Source organism: Temnothorax nylanderi, unplaced genomic scaffold, assembly GCF_030848795.1.
Source record: "Temnothorax nylanderi isolate EJ_2023f unplaced genomic scaffold, tnyl_v1.0 TNYL_tig0005_pilon, whole genome shotgun sequence".
Taxonomy (NCBI): Eukaryota; Metazoa; Arthropoda; class Insecta; order Hymenoptera; family Formicidae; genus Temnothorax; species Temnothorax nylanderi.
Window position 1 is genome coordinate 89006 of NW_027249067.1, and position 14277 is coordinate 103282.

The 14277-nt window shown below is 47.0% G+C and overlaps 1 protein-coding gene and 1 long non-coding RNA gene across 2 annotated transcripts in view; one reads left to right on the forward strand and one right to left on the reverse strand.

Annotated features, from left to right (window-relative positions):
• The window catches only part of Rhea (Talin_middle and talin-RS domain-containing protein rhea), a 42327-nt gene extending 32592 nt beyond the window's left edge, over positions 1-9735 (reverse strand). The window contains exons 1-2 of the mRNA XM_071711437.1: positions 9583-9735; positions 646-761 (exon numbers count right to left, since the gene is read on the reverse strand). The gene's annotated coding sequence lies outside the window, so the exon portion shown is untranslated. The remainder of the gene's footprint in view (positions 1-645; positions 762-9582) is intronic.
• A 26-nt stretch (positions 9736-9761) lies between these two features.
• Positions 9762-13588, forward strand: LOC139775449 (uncharacterized). The gene is made up of 2 exons (XR_011718831.1): positions 9762-10110; positions 10597-13588. It is a non-coding gene; the product is annotated as an uncharacterized lncRNA (long non-coding RNA).
• The last annotated feature ends 689 nt before the right edge of the window (positions 13589-14277 follow it).

Below are 14277 nucleotides of genomic sequence, written 5' to 3' on the forward strand. Positions count from 1 at the left end.
CAGCAACGTTATGAAAAAAGTGTTCCCCTCATCTTTTCTTCAAAAATACTCGAGATTTCGCTGAACCACAAAGGGAAACGGAATTGTAGAAACTTATATATTGAGCATCAGATTTTGTCGCGTATGCTCTGGTGGAATATTATGGTAAAGTGCGATCGGCTTCGATCAGATCGAAGCGTGCATCCGCACGTATTCGCGTGTATTCGCACGTCCTCGAATTGTTCACGGATAGAAATGCCCTCGCCCTTCTCTCCGCCCCTCTTTTCGCCCGCCGATCTCGAAATGCCTATTCAAATTTTACGGGTCATATTTGTCGCAATTAAGTGTTATGTTTTCGGGCTTATGGCCCAGAAATATTCCATATTGAGCGCGGGACGAGCCCCCTCGTCCTAGTATACAGATAAATTCGGTGGGGGCCTGCGAGGAGAGCGAGGGTTACACGAATGAGACGGACGGAGGGAGAGGAGCGAGTTTATGGCACTTGCGGGGAGGTATAGCGGGCACTTTCGTCTGACTCACGTCGAAGAAGCGAGAAGAAGAGGGATGGCGCGCGGGGACGGAGCTCACTTTTACGAGGTCCTCCGGAACGGGAAAGCGAGCCGTGAATACGATTTGCGCACCGGAAGCGACCACTTCGCTACTTACTTCGTTGCCTCGTCGTTGTTCCTTATGCCGTTGCTGGTCTCGCTCTCCCCAGGTTGTGTGCGCGCAATCCGAAAATCCACGTTCGTTCGTTCTCGTTACTCGTCAATCACGCGTATCTGGAAATTATCCAAGGTAATAAAATTAAGTCTCTGTACAATCTCTCGAGTGGATGCCTTAATTCAAGGGCAAATAAAATCGCACGGTACAGTAAACTAAATCTGATCTCTCTTATTTATAAAAAATATATCAATTGAAATGTCTATAAATATTCATTTAAAATAATATAAGAAATTTAATTATATAAGACTAGAACTAGACTATTTATAATTTTTTTAATTTAAAAAATTTAACGCGCATGCAACGTATAAAATAAAAATGATGAAAGCCAGATATGGAAGATTTACAACGCAGTTCTCCACCAAACAATTACCTACATTCTGTTCTTTCGTCTTCGAGTCTTCGTAAAAACTTCTAGCTCGCAAAACAAAGCGTCAGTAACCCTATCCACGCGACATCAGCAATATGGAGCATGCCCGGCACGTGTCATCGCGAGGCGAAGAGAAAAAGAAGAATAAAAGTTCCGGGAACGGTTGCCGCGGTGTGGCAGAAGAATTCTCGACGATTCTTTCTCTCCCGAAAGAGACGACGGCAGACGACGGCGAACGGAGAGGATGGCGCCTCGGAAGATTTTCGCAAATTTCGGGCGCGTCGCTGGTACGAAAAGGCGAAGAAAGAGGGATGCTGTGTTGGCGGAAGACGGAGGAAGCGAGACGCCGATGGTGGAGAACGAATGGAAACGCGGAGAGATAGAGCGACACGGAGGTAGAGAAAGAGGGGGACGGGGAGGGAGAGAGAAAGTCAGAAAGGGGGTGAGTGCTGGCGGCGTTATGGCGGGCGCCGAGGGTGGCGCCGCGACGCTTTGGCGCCTTCAACGCCGAGACGCTCCACTGATGCTGGCTGCATGTACCCACGCACACATCCGCGCGTGCACCCTCTCGTCCCCGACTTACCCCCCCTGCGTCTCTTGCCCTTCCTTCAGCGTAACCCTCCCCCCTTCCCCCCCCCTTTCCCCCCGGCCCGTACACACGGTAATACACGTACGCGCGCAATGAGAGTTCGAGATTCTATTTCACACACGCGTATACAGGGGCCACCCCTGTCTCTCTCGTCACCGGCGCGCTACCCCTAACCGCCGTGCGTATACGGACATTCTGTGCGGCAGGAAAGGGGGTGGGTGAATAGGTAGACGGCGGTGGAGAGCGCGGGGCGGGCAGGGATGTTTAGGTGCGCATCAGAAGCGGAACTGGAATCCGTTCTCGACTTCGGGGTGCTCCGGGGGTGCGGAAAGGCGAGGTCACTCGTCTCCGGCGACGATTCGAGGGTGTGGCATATGCGTCAAGTGGGCCCCGTGGAATCGTCTATATCTGGGCCGTATTCGCCCGATGGGAGTTTATCACGTCCCCCCCTCGCAGAGGCAGGACAAGATGGATCGTTGTTGACATCTTAAGCGCCTTGAACAACGCTTTCAGTCGTTGCGCGTCTTTAATTAAAAGGTCCCGTATGAAGATAAATCGGCGTGCGATCTTTTAACACTTGTTTAGAAATCCTCCGGTGACATCGATAAAAAATCGCGTCTCTCTTTAAAGAGCGATAGCGCGTTAAGAGAGAAGCTCCGAAACGAAACATATGAAATATTTCCTCGCTGATTCACTGATTGATTAACGATAAGTCCCTCCTTAATGAATAAATTGCCTCGATGTGCTCATCCGCTAAATTTGCTCCACGCATCGCAAACAAGTCGCCGTTTAATTTCGATAACGGTGTGGCCTTCGTCAAAATAAATCGTTTTTCCAAGTTAAAGAGCACCCCCCCGTCAAAATCTACCGCCGTGTTTCTAATTTCAAACTGTAAACTAAGCAAGAGCGCGGATGCCGAATGACTCGTTTCCCCGCTGGTCTCTCGCGTAACGGACGAAACTGCGAGACAGCCAACGACCTGTCAATAACCGTGACATAGCGTGTCCTGTGCGACCCGACCGCGCATATAGGCAGTACCCTGTAATTTCGCAGCGGCGAAATCGCCGCGGCGATAATGCCGCTCGATTGCGGCCGCATACCGGCGATTAGGCGACGTTGATCGCACCTACAGGACGTGGAGGCGGACCGTCGACCGGGATCGACAATGGCTAATTAATCGAGCCGAATCGGGACGAAATTTCTTCGCTGCGGATTATTAAATTCGAGACGCGGTCTGCGCGCGTGGTGCGTCGATGCAATTCGCGCAGCGTTGGAATTCTTGCAGCCAGCATCCGCGTGTAATAGAGGGAGAGGGGGCGGGGAGAAAGAGAGAGAGAGAGAGAGAGAGAGAGAGAGAGAGAGAGAGAGAGAGAGAGAGAGAGAGAGAGAGAGAGAGAGAGAGAGATCGGTTGTTTGAAATTAACCATTGCGTCAATTACCGTGCGCGCAGGGAGAACGATATGCAAACAAGTGGGCGCTTGTTATGCAGTCGTCGTCTTAAATTATGAGGCACGTTACGAACACACGATTACGACTATACGACGACGACGACGTCGGCGGCGGCGGAATGGGTATCGCATTACGGCAACGAGAACGAGATATAACAAGGACGGCAAGCTGAAATTGAGTTGCGGCTTGTTACGAATTTATTGTATCGCCTCTAATCTCTCCGCCGGGAACTTCTCGCCTCAAATGTACTTTCTTAGTTACGCGGGTGTCTCCGCTCGCTAATCCATTAACCCCCGTCGCGGCATAAACGCGAGCTACGTGGCTACGTGGTAAAATTCAATGGCCCACGGTCGAACTTTCGAGTGTACAAAACTGCGGGGTGACAAATTTGTTTTGGAGATGTCGCGAAAGCTGGCGTTTAAACATCGACGCGATATTTTTCATCTTGTCATAGACGGATCAGCGCGCGGCTGTTTCAGCTAAAATAAATATTCATTTAAGTAATTAAATGATACCGTGTATTTATCAAGATCTCGAAATCAAGATTACGCGGAATGAAATACGCGATACATTATTTTGATTATTTCATCGATGCGTAAACTCCCGCGCGTATATTGCGTAGATTCGAAAAATGCGAAGTAATATAAAGAGTTCGCGCAAAACGTAACTCTTCGAGTAAACGACAAAGGAGTGCATCTAATAAAGAACATTTTTAAATTTCTTTCTTAAATATAAGAGTAAGAAGAGAAAGAGAGAGAGAGAGAGAGAGAGAGAGAGAGAGGGGGGGAGGTGTGTCCTTCAGTTCGCTCGTTACCTAACAAACGCGATTTGGCGCGATACACCACCGTCGCGAATAATGCGCAATAAAATATCTCTCGATCGTCGTAAAAATGAGCGCGAGAGGCAACTAATAAAGTTGCGGCATTGTGCCGGTCATAACGTATAATCCCTGTAATGGGGTTGTTGCACACGTAGGGTTATGCGGAGGATCATAACGGTCGTAAATCCAATGAGTCGTCTTGTCCTCGCGCTCATCGATTCGGGAAACATCCTCGTTCGCTCTAATGACTTGGCACGTTCGCGACGAGTGGTTCGGTCGTGCGAAAGATGACGCGATCTGAATTTACAATGCAACAAGACGTAAAAGAATCTACTAAATGGCAGTGTGTTCCCTTTTCAAACAGTACCTACTCGCGCAATTTTAACCCTCAGAAATCCTATAAACGACAAACCCTCGTTTATTCGCGAAATTAATTCGATTTGACTGCTAAATGCATCGTGATTCTAAAAAAAAAAGCCTGCTGCGTTTAAATGAGGCGAATTCTGTGAAAATTGCGCGACAAATTTCGAGTTTTATAAATTCGCATTTTCGTGCGAATTCGGATATCGCGCTGGAGAGAGTGTATCAAAGTATCGGATTATTCTCGACAATCTCCGTCTCATCCTGGAAACACGTTGACACGCGTAAAAGGGCGGAATGGCCGCGTCGATATATACACCCCGCTACAATATCCTCCTCCCTCCGACGATCTTTGTCCGCGCGCCGACCGGTCGCGGTAAAATCTCTTAATAAGTTCGGTAAATATCGGAATCGTTGTTATTTTTATATGCTTCGCGCGTGCGCGTCCATTCGAGCCGATGACACGAGATGGAAGGTGTCTTAGGGCGGAATGTAAGGATAATCCATTAGACGCGCGTTGTAACCGAAAACCACGCAAACAAGGGTGGTCTCGGATTAAATGTGACGGATGGACGGACGGGGGGGATGGGAGGGCGGGGAGACGGCTTCGGCTCGAATGAACGATCCGCTCGGAGGAAAAACGGGGAATAAGATGTATCGAAGGACAGGTGGTAATAACGATACTAAGCGCGCGTGTAACGTCGGCGGATTTACGACACGCGGCGCGTGACACCCGAGAGAGAGAGAGATTCGGCCCGATTCGTTCATGGATGCTGAATTCGCGAACACCGGCGTGTGAGTCCGGCTGATAAACGGGCCAAGGCCCCGAGCCCCCGCGAGACACATATTTCGCGATTTAATACGCATTTGTAACTGTTTCTTTACGTAAAAGTTCCGTATTTGCGCTATTGATAAAGTATCCTCGATCGATTGTCGATTAATAGCCTCGACCATCGTTGTTTTCCATATCTGGAAAACTGGAACGAGCGACGCGTCTGGCGTTGTATACCATCCCAGAAATTCAATAACATCGTCGAGTGGCTGCCAGCGGCTGTACGTGCTGAAGGAGTGCAACCCTAACGCGGGACAAATAGCAGATACTCTTTCCTGTGTAGGGAATCCACTCCGGAGGCAGTCGATGCCCGCCGCAGCTTTGTCTCCCGTCAATCCGTGCTACATCTGGATTCGAACGGGAGAAGGCCAGGATCGCGCCGACGATCGATCGGCGAAAAATTACGAAACAATACGCAGAGCTGTCTCAACTGCGGCCAAAAAAATTCCCTACAAATACCTACGCCAATTTCTATTTTAATTATTGAGAAAATAACCGTAAAAAAAAAGATCCCGTAATCGTCGCCGTTAATCGGAAATTTTTTATTCGCGAGGTTTTCCACGCGAATCACGAATCTCGCCGTTTTCTCGTTTTTTTCCAACAAGGAGTGACTTGCGCCGCGCTTTTAAATCAATGACACAGTTGTGATCTAATACCATCCATTCAGGATCCGCGTACGCGCGTTTCGCGCACATGTGCGGCCTTCAGGCTGGCTATTATCAATGTGCGCGCTCCGGAGCGCAGCACCCGCGGGGTGCACATGCACAATCTCTCTTTCCTCCTTCCCCCTTCTCTCTCTCTCTCTCTCTCTCTCTCTCTCTCTCTCTCTCTCTCTCTCTCTCTCTCTCTCTCTCTTCCTCTCGCGGCGATGACGCCACGAGTTTCACGCGACTTATGCGTCATCGTCGCGAGCACGCATAAGTCGGTCGTCTTCTTCGCGCTCCATTACGATCTTCGAGGAAAAAGGCCGCGGTGTGTGCGTGTGTGTGTGTGTGTTCGGAGGCCGCTGCTACTAATTTTGAGTCGTCCAGCGCGCTGACGTACACACACGCACCGGACGTACGTCGGCGCTCTCCGGGCTATTAATATACCCGCGGGCTCATATACCGGAACTGTACCTTCCGTTTTTACCGGGCTTTGTCGTAAATGGCAACACGTAATCCGAGCGTCGTCCGTCGTGAATTCACGGGCGACGGATAGGCTTTATCTTATCCCCACCCCCCACCCACCACCCGCGTCTCCGCCGCTTCTCGGTAAACCCATGGAAATCTGCCATCACTATTTTCACAAAATAAAGGACGATGACTAACATCGCGCGTGAAAACGATTGTTTGGCACCGAGCGTTCAAACAGGTACGAGACCCGCTACCAAAATTTTAGACCCCGACTTTCATTGCAGACTCCTCGAATAATGCGGAATCGAATTTTCCTGAATTAAAACGTCGAGATATTTAACGGCTTCTCCCGGTCGTGATTAATTGGAAGCGAAAGTTTTTCGAACCAAGTTCTCAGATGTAATTAAAATAAAATCGAGGCAAGATCTTTTCGCTCGTATATCTATATGTAAAATGATCTAGCTAAGATATTCTTTATTATCATCGCATTTAATAATTATTAGTAAACGATCAATCGCGTATTAAAAAGTCAATTTCGATCTCTGTACCGCCACATGTAACTTCAATTTTATATCTAAGAGAAAAAAAGGCGAGAAGTTTATAAGGGATAATACTTCGCTTGCAATTTATGTAACGTAAAGTTTCGAACAATTTTGCATGAATTGATGAGAAAACTTGCTGTTCGCGCGTATTAGCATATCTCGATGGATCATACGCGGTTTCGTGTGCCTACTATTTCTAGGCGAATGAATTTCTTCGCGCGTATTCGCACGTGTCTGTTAATTATGCGCGCCATGTGTTACATTGGTTGCATTCTGATATTCACTGTCAGTACTGAAAATCTATATTTTTCTATATTTTGCGTCACGTATACCATAGATTTTCAGTACTGACAGTTGCTGACAGTAAATATCTCGTGTAATCAGCAAAATCTGTATTCTCCTTCAATATCTGCACCTTTCGATAACATTGATTTATAAGAAAAACAATGGTTTATTTCTAGAAAAACCTTCTGTAGCGTCTCGTTCGTAAAAGAACGTATTTTAAAAGTATATTGGCGCGAGGCATTACCATGTCTCTTGATAAACGCCAGTGATGACGAATTTTTATATATTCGTTTAACAAACGCACGTACTGATGAGCTATATAAATTCATGTATCAGAAAATATTACATGAAATGGGGAAAAAGACAGATATCTTTATTTATTATTTTTCCAAGAACTTTGATGTTGTGATATTTTCATTTAAATGTATATATCGCTCGTCGAAACTTCAGATATTCGAATTCGGATATATTGAGCGTGGAAACATGTCTTACTTGTACTGATCGAGAGTCTCGCGAGCTATCAATTGTTGTGCGTATCAAAAACTGCGATATCAATTGTTATGCCTTTAACTCTCTTTTCCTTCTCGTGAAATTAAAATTATTCTCATTGACATTTTGATACACGTGCGTACCTGTACTTCCTCAGTGTCTTAATATTGTTTTCTTACATTTTTGCTAACGATCCTCGCGTGCTCGCCCGTAATAATCCTCTCGCTGCGATCATAGATTGACTAGCGCACTGATTACGGGAGGTATAATTTTGATTAGCCCTACTCCCATTAAGACGCGAAAACGTGCTCCACATCGAGCGCGTGGGAGCGGCGTTTGGATAATTGGGTGTTCGTATGTCACGCATAATGAATCCGTAAATTGGGGTTTGTGACTGCTATCATCATTCCGCGGAGCCCCGCATCCAATTATGTCGTATATCGGGCGTTGTGTGCAATGTAGATAAAATTATTCTTTTACCGTCAGTCACTGTACAAGAATCCTTCGCATCTCCGAAAAAATCGTCGGTGTTACGTCACGATAATGACAATTAACAGCTATTGTTACCGCGAGGATCAGAAAGCCATCATCAGCGCCATTAAGAGATACCCGGTGAATGAGAAGACAATTAATCAACGCGATGGAGAGATCTCTGTCGGAATCGTCGCGTCAAAATTGATCTGTCGAAATGAAAACTGGTTTTTGGCGAAATTGGTGAGAACGTAAGAACAAGTCTTGTCAATATACCGCGTATATGCAAAGTGTCCCGGTTTCTTCTGTCTCGTAGGAGAAAATTCTACTGCAGGATTCACTATAAAAGAGTAGTATATAAGGTGATTCATCGCTAATTTTCAAACTAATTGAATGACTCCTCATTTCCGGAAGTCGATTAACTTCACCGATCCGTCTTTTTCGGTCATCTACTCTTTTAGTGAATCTCTCACGGTGGAATCATTAATTTGATATATTTTATGCTTCGTAAATATAAGTATAAGCTGAAACAGGTCATTAAACAATAAACAGAAAATGAATCGAAGTATGTCCAATCGGGATTAAACGCCGAGGAGCTTCGAGGAAGGCCGAAACCATTTTATCCGCAATCCGCTGTTCCATACAAGTGGGCCATTAACGACGAATCTCATATCTGTCTCGCGAGAGATCGCGGTGAAATCGGGCATCCGGATTGACCGTTAAGGAATCCGATAAAGCCAGCCGGGGTCGCGCGACACGTGGGCGGATCGGGGAAACAGTCCCGGGTGGAGATCCGGCGTCGCGACGACGACGTCCCGCCTCCAGCAGCGGCAGCGGCAAAACGTCGACGGGACGACGTCGGGTTTCCCTGTTTAATCCCTCGCACGGCCTATCCTATTGATTTTCCGGGGACCTATTGTTTTGGCACGTCGCGCGTTTAACCGAACGAAAACCACCGGAGCGTGGATATCAATAAGGCGACCGCCCCTGTCCTCCGCACGCGAGCGCGCGCGCGCACGATCGTGTCACACGCACGAATCGTCGTCGCCGTCGTCGTCGTCGTCGTCGCGGCGGACCGACCTGTCAGTCGCCGTCTCGTGAATCATCCCTATTTCGGGAGCCACCCGTTGGATCGTCCAGTACCGCTGTACCGTGCGCGCACGGCACCGACGTCCGAGGTGTCGCTCCTTTGAGGTTAAGGCTCCGCTCCGACGATTATTTACCCGAGCCGACGGCGGGTCCACGCCGAGGGACGCGCGACACGGGGACCGCGGCGAGGCCGGGGACCGTCGCGGACGGGAAGCTCGCGCGACCGGGCGTCCGCGACGCGGGATAAAACACGCGGGAACGGGGGGAGGGGGAGAATCCGAAGGGGGCCGGATTCGACGTACGAACGGACGGCGCGGGCGAGCGGCAGCGGTAAGCGGGCAGCAGCACGCCCATTCCGTGCCGTCGGGAAACGCCGAACGGGAAAATCAATATTCGGCGGCCGCGTGGCCGCGCGTTTTAATCGCACGCCGGACGAATTCGGGGCCGGGCGCGTCGCGCCGCTACTCACCGCGAGGAATATCCATAGATGCGCGCCGGTGCCGTCTCTCCCGTCGGACGAAATCAATTTATCACTTCGAGGCACACGGGCACTACGTCCGACAACACTCTCGCGACTCCGCCGTTCCCGGTTCCGCCGTTCCTGTCGTCCAACGGCGGCTCGGCGGCGGTAGCGGCGGCGACGTACGGCGGCGGCGGAGACGACGGCGGCGGCCAGGGCCGGCCGAAGCGTGGGAACGCGAGGGCGCCGCGGCGCCCCTTCGTTAGAAATCCGACAAAAGTAGGCAAAAAGATGCGTGTGCGAATCATGGGCAGCATGGGCTGAGTGAAAAGAATCAAACAGGCATGTGAAGAGATATTCTACATTGTTCTGGTTGAGGCATTCCTGATGATCGATTTTTTCAATTTTTCCGAGTTTTTCCGCGTGACGTCTCGAAAGAGCCACGATTTCTCTGTGCTGATTTCGGGTTACGCTTTTCCGGGGCTACGTGCGTTTCCAAGCGTTTCCTCGGTAAAATATGACAAGTAAACAGTAAAGGTGCGTTTCCGCTTTGAATTCCGAGACGTTTCTCACTCGTTGATTTGAAAAATCTAATCGTGAGGCCCGGTTAAGGTTCACAATCCTATCCTCCGTAAGAAAAAGATTACGTTTGGGACGTTTATATGACGCGACTTGCGCTCATTGCACTTGCGACAGAGTATATAAATGAAGTCATCCGGGGTATGATTCTTAAAGCATACAACTATGATCACGATAATCATCCCCTCATCAGTAACACGGGCAATTACAACATAAAGGAAATTCCACTTACTATCAGATGTAAACTTCCCAAGCATTTCTTAGATTCGGTGTGATACACACATATTTCCTCACGTCCTTGTTCCTTTTCCTTCCCCCTCGTCCTATCAACTATCAACTATGGGTTTTTTGCAAGTTTTTCCCCAATCTGCACACTCGGAAATTAAACCGTTTTTCCATAAACTATTTGCTATGCACATAACTAATTATTTATGTTTTATGCAGGTAATAGGCTTGTTCCTGGGTACTGGAACAAAATTCGCTGGACCTAAAAAAAAAGAACAAAAACCATTGCACTTGCGCTCGTCGATTCCACGTGGACGCGGCCGTGGCGTCGCGCACGACGCGCACAGCCCTACGATCCCGATGCAAATAACCCGAACCAAACAAACCGCGCGTCACTCTAAAAATACCGCCTCCAAAATCCATAACCCGCGGGAAAGCGGGGACTGTTCTAAGTATAAGTATAAGAACGCCACGAATGAATCCGTCGTCGGCGCCGCGCGGCGCGGCGTTAAACAATCGACCGCGCTTGTCCTTCCGCAAAAAATAACGATTACGCCCGCGCCGCGAGAGCGTTTCGCAACCTTGCGACGAGCCGCGCGTAGCCTCGCGACGAATTCTCAGCAATTCGCAGCGTGGAATTCCTCTTTCGCTTCACAGTTGAAATGTAAATTCTCTCCCACTCTCTTTCTCTGCCTTATCTCTCATTCGCTCGCTCTCTCTTTCTCTCTTTCTCTCGATAAATAAAACGTCGATCGTGCGGGTGCAACGTTATTAATAATATCTACGTTATTAATAATAACGTAGGCATACCGCGCGAATAATAAAGCATCAGGCGTCTGTCCATTTCTATCTGCATAAAAAAAATTGAAGTGTCAAATAAAAACTTATACATATTATATACCCGAATACATATGTACAATAATCTTCTTATAAGAATTTCAACTTTTCATTTTAACTTTTATTTTCTTGGTTGAACTACACAAAGGTACATTAGGGACAAATGACTTCATTCAAGCAAGTTTTCTTCACTTGGCCTAGTGTAATCTCATTTTCAAGATTATAGATTGTTGCGTAGGACTTAATTATACGAGTATGCTTCTTCTTTTTCTGTGTGTCTACAGATTAACTTTAATCTCGGTTTAATTTATACTCTTTATCCTCTTTTCTAATTCCTAGAACTGGAGAAAAATAGAAGGTAAGTTAAACGGTAGATTAAAGTTAATCTATATCGGTGGAAAATGAACACTGGATGCGGTCAGCGTCCCAGTGAATGCGCTCCATCTGGACCGCGCTCCGTCCCGCACGTGTGCGGCGGGTTAAAAACGCCGAACTTCCTCTCCGGCAAGTGTCCGAGGAGCGGGAGAGCGAGAGGCCGCACCAAATTTGGTCATGCCGCGGCCTCCTTCCAGGGACAGAGAGAGAGAGAGAGAGAGAGAGAGAGAGAAAGAGACCGTAGGCTCTCTCGTGAGTACCGTACGTGGTGCGCTACGTAATCGTGTTACTACACCGGCGCTCTCGCGTATCTTATCGCGGGCACGAGACGCGGGAGCGCATGGCTACGCTCGTTCGCCCCCGCGGCTGCTGGGAAAATGCGCACGTACGGCTTTACGATTTGCAGTTTTGCGCGGCACATCGATCGCCAGGTCGACGAAAATAAATTCTTCGGATAGTTTACGCGATGCGGAAAAGAAAAAGGGAAGGAAGCGCGGCAGAGAGAAAAATTCTCTCCACGGGAAAACTGCTCGGCGAAAGATGATCAAGCTTATCGGCGCATATTTATATTCTTTCCTTTTTCCTTCTTTTCTTCCTATTTTGCCGATTGTTTCGGTGAAACTAAAACCAAAGCACACATTGGCCGTGCAATCATTATTTTTTTAAATTAGCGAGTAACAAGGAGAAGTGGGCTTTGAAAGTCAAACGCGGTTAGTTGTGCGTGAGTTAACGTAACATTTAATTAATAATTGAATACAAATTATAAATCGTACGTTTTGGTTCTGCTTTGAGCCATCTTCAGAGACGCGGTGATAGATGAATTAAATAATCTCAAGCTCTCCGACGAGCGTAAGCCCTAACAGCACATGGTATCATGAATGTACTGAATATATACTTAATTCGGGCTAATTAGCTGAGAACATCGCTATAATATTCTCTACTTTTGCGATATTCTCCGAACATTCTCATAATTTACATGTGTTGTTAGGGAGATGAGTATTTAAAAATTGAATGTACAAAGATATTTAATTTTCTAGAGGAAATACTGTAGAAAAATTCTGCCAATTTTCATAGTCTACAAAGTATTCGAACTAGAGATAAAAATTGGGATTAACTGATAAAAAGAAGTGAAATCCACTCACTAAATCGTTCCAGAGGACGTGAGATTGACAAACTGAAGCCTTGAGAAAACGGAAACTGAAGAACTTTCGTTATTCTTTATTTGAAGCACTGTTACGCAAAGCGATGACGGACAAACTGACGCATTATCATCCAGGGAGTTATCTCGAGGAAGTGGCCGTGCATTTCCTTCTATCATTTCGCGAATGGAAAACCTTCGACTTCGTTGTCTTATCATTCCCGCGGCGTATCGCGAATACGAGACGTGACCATTGACAGTAATAACAACAGTTTCCAATTTTCGTATAAATGAAACAACATGCAAGCTTCTCCTTGCGTGGCTAAGACACTTTGAAAAATAAGCCACGGCCAAGTGTGTGATGAGCAAAGGGAGAGAAACTAAGGCCGGTATTCATAGTCGGATCTTATTTCAAGATCGTCTTAAGTAATGTCTTAAGATGCTAATATGGCTCTGTGATTGGTTCATGACTTACACTTAAATATCTTACACTTAAATATAAGAACCGACTATGAATACTTGCCTAAAGTCGCCTCACAAAATTATAAGAATCTTAATTCTAAAATATATAATACGTGCCCCTCGACTGTTATTAAAACATCATAGTGACAGTTTACAATATGTCTTGTTATAAAGAACATTTATATCACTACTTTCACTTTTAATTTTGGACGCGCCCACGCGGAAGGAACCTTTGCGTTTTCTAAGATTGCGTTAGACTGCAAATAATGCGTTTTTGGATGCTTCTGCAATTTTTGATTACCTTTTCGTTTGTAATTATGCGAACTGCACCGAAGATGGTCTAAACACAGACCGAAAACGTTTGTGAACTTTAATTCATATTAAATACATCAACATGAACACCTAGTTGTGGCTCTAAGCCCTTTAATTTCCTTTTATTGCTTTTTTTACAAGAAATTTTATACACTACGTCACAGTGAGACATCAAGTTAAGTCTGTCTTTTCCAGTTTCGGTTTTTTTTTTAAATAAATGGGAACAAAGAGCATGCTGTTTGAAAATCATGTTTTTCAAGGACTTTAATAAATTTCTCAGAGATGATTTTCACATAAGGAACACTAAGAATTTTTTTGTTTGTTTTTTGTTTTCTGATTCAGTATCTTAATTGCCTCTCGCTAGATCGATTAAGTCCTCCAATTGACGGCTGGTCTCTCTCACGGGAATTAAGGCAAATCAAGGCGAACACATAGTTTATCTCAACGTTCTCGCTTCGGGCGCTCGCCGCGATTTTATTTGCATTCGCCCATCAGGAATCGCATTTCTCGTCTCGCGAAAGGAGCGATCTCGGGCGCGGGATCGAAAAGCCGCCGCGCCGCATCGGGGCGATAATTAAGGGCGGGCGCGGGAGACGTTTACGAGGATAATGATGCGGCAAACTGTACGTGACGCGTCGCCGTGCCGTATACCGTCGGACGAGCCTGGACGCTAAAAAAGGCGAAAAGAATGCAACGCGACGCTCGCTCGTTACTTACGCTACTCCGGCCGGCCAGTCCGGCCCACGGTTTTAGCGTAATTCGCCCGCTCGCGGCAT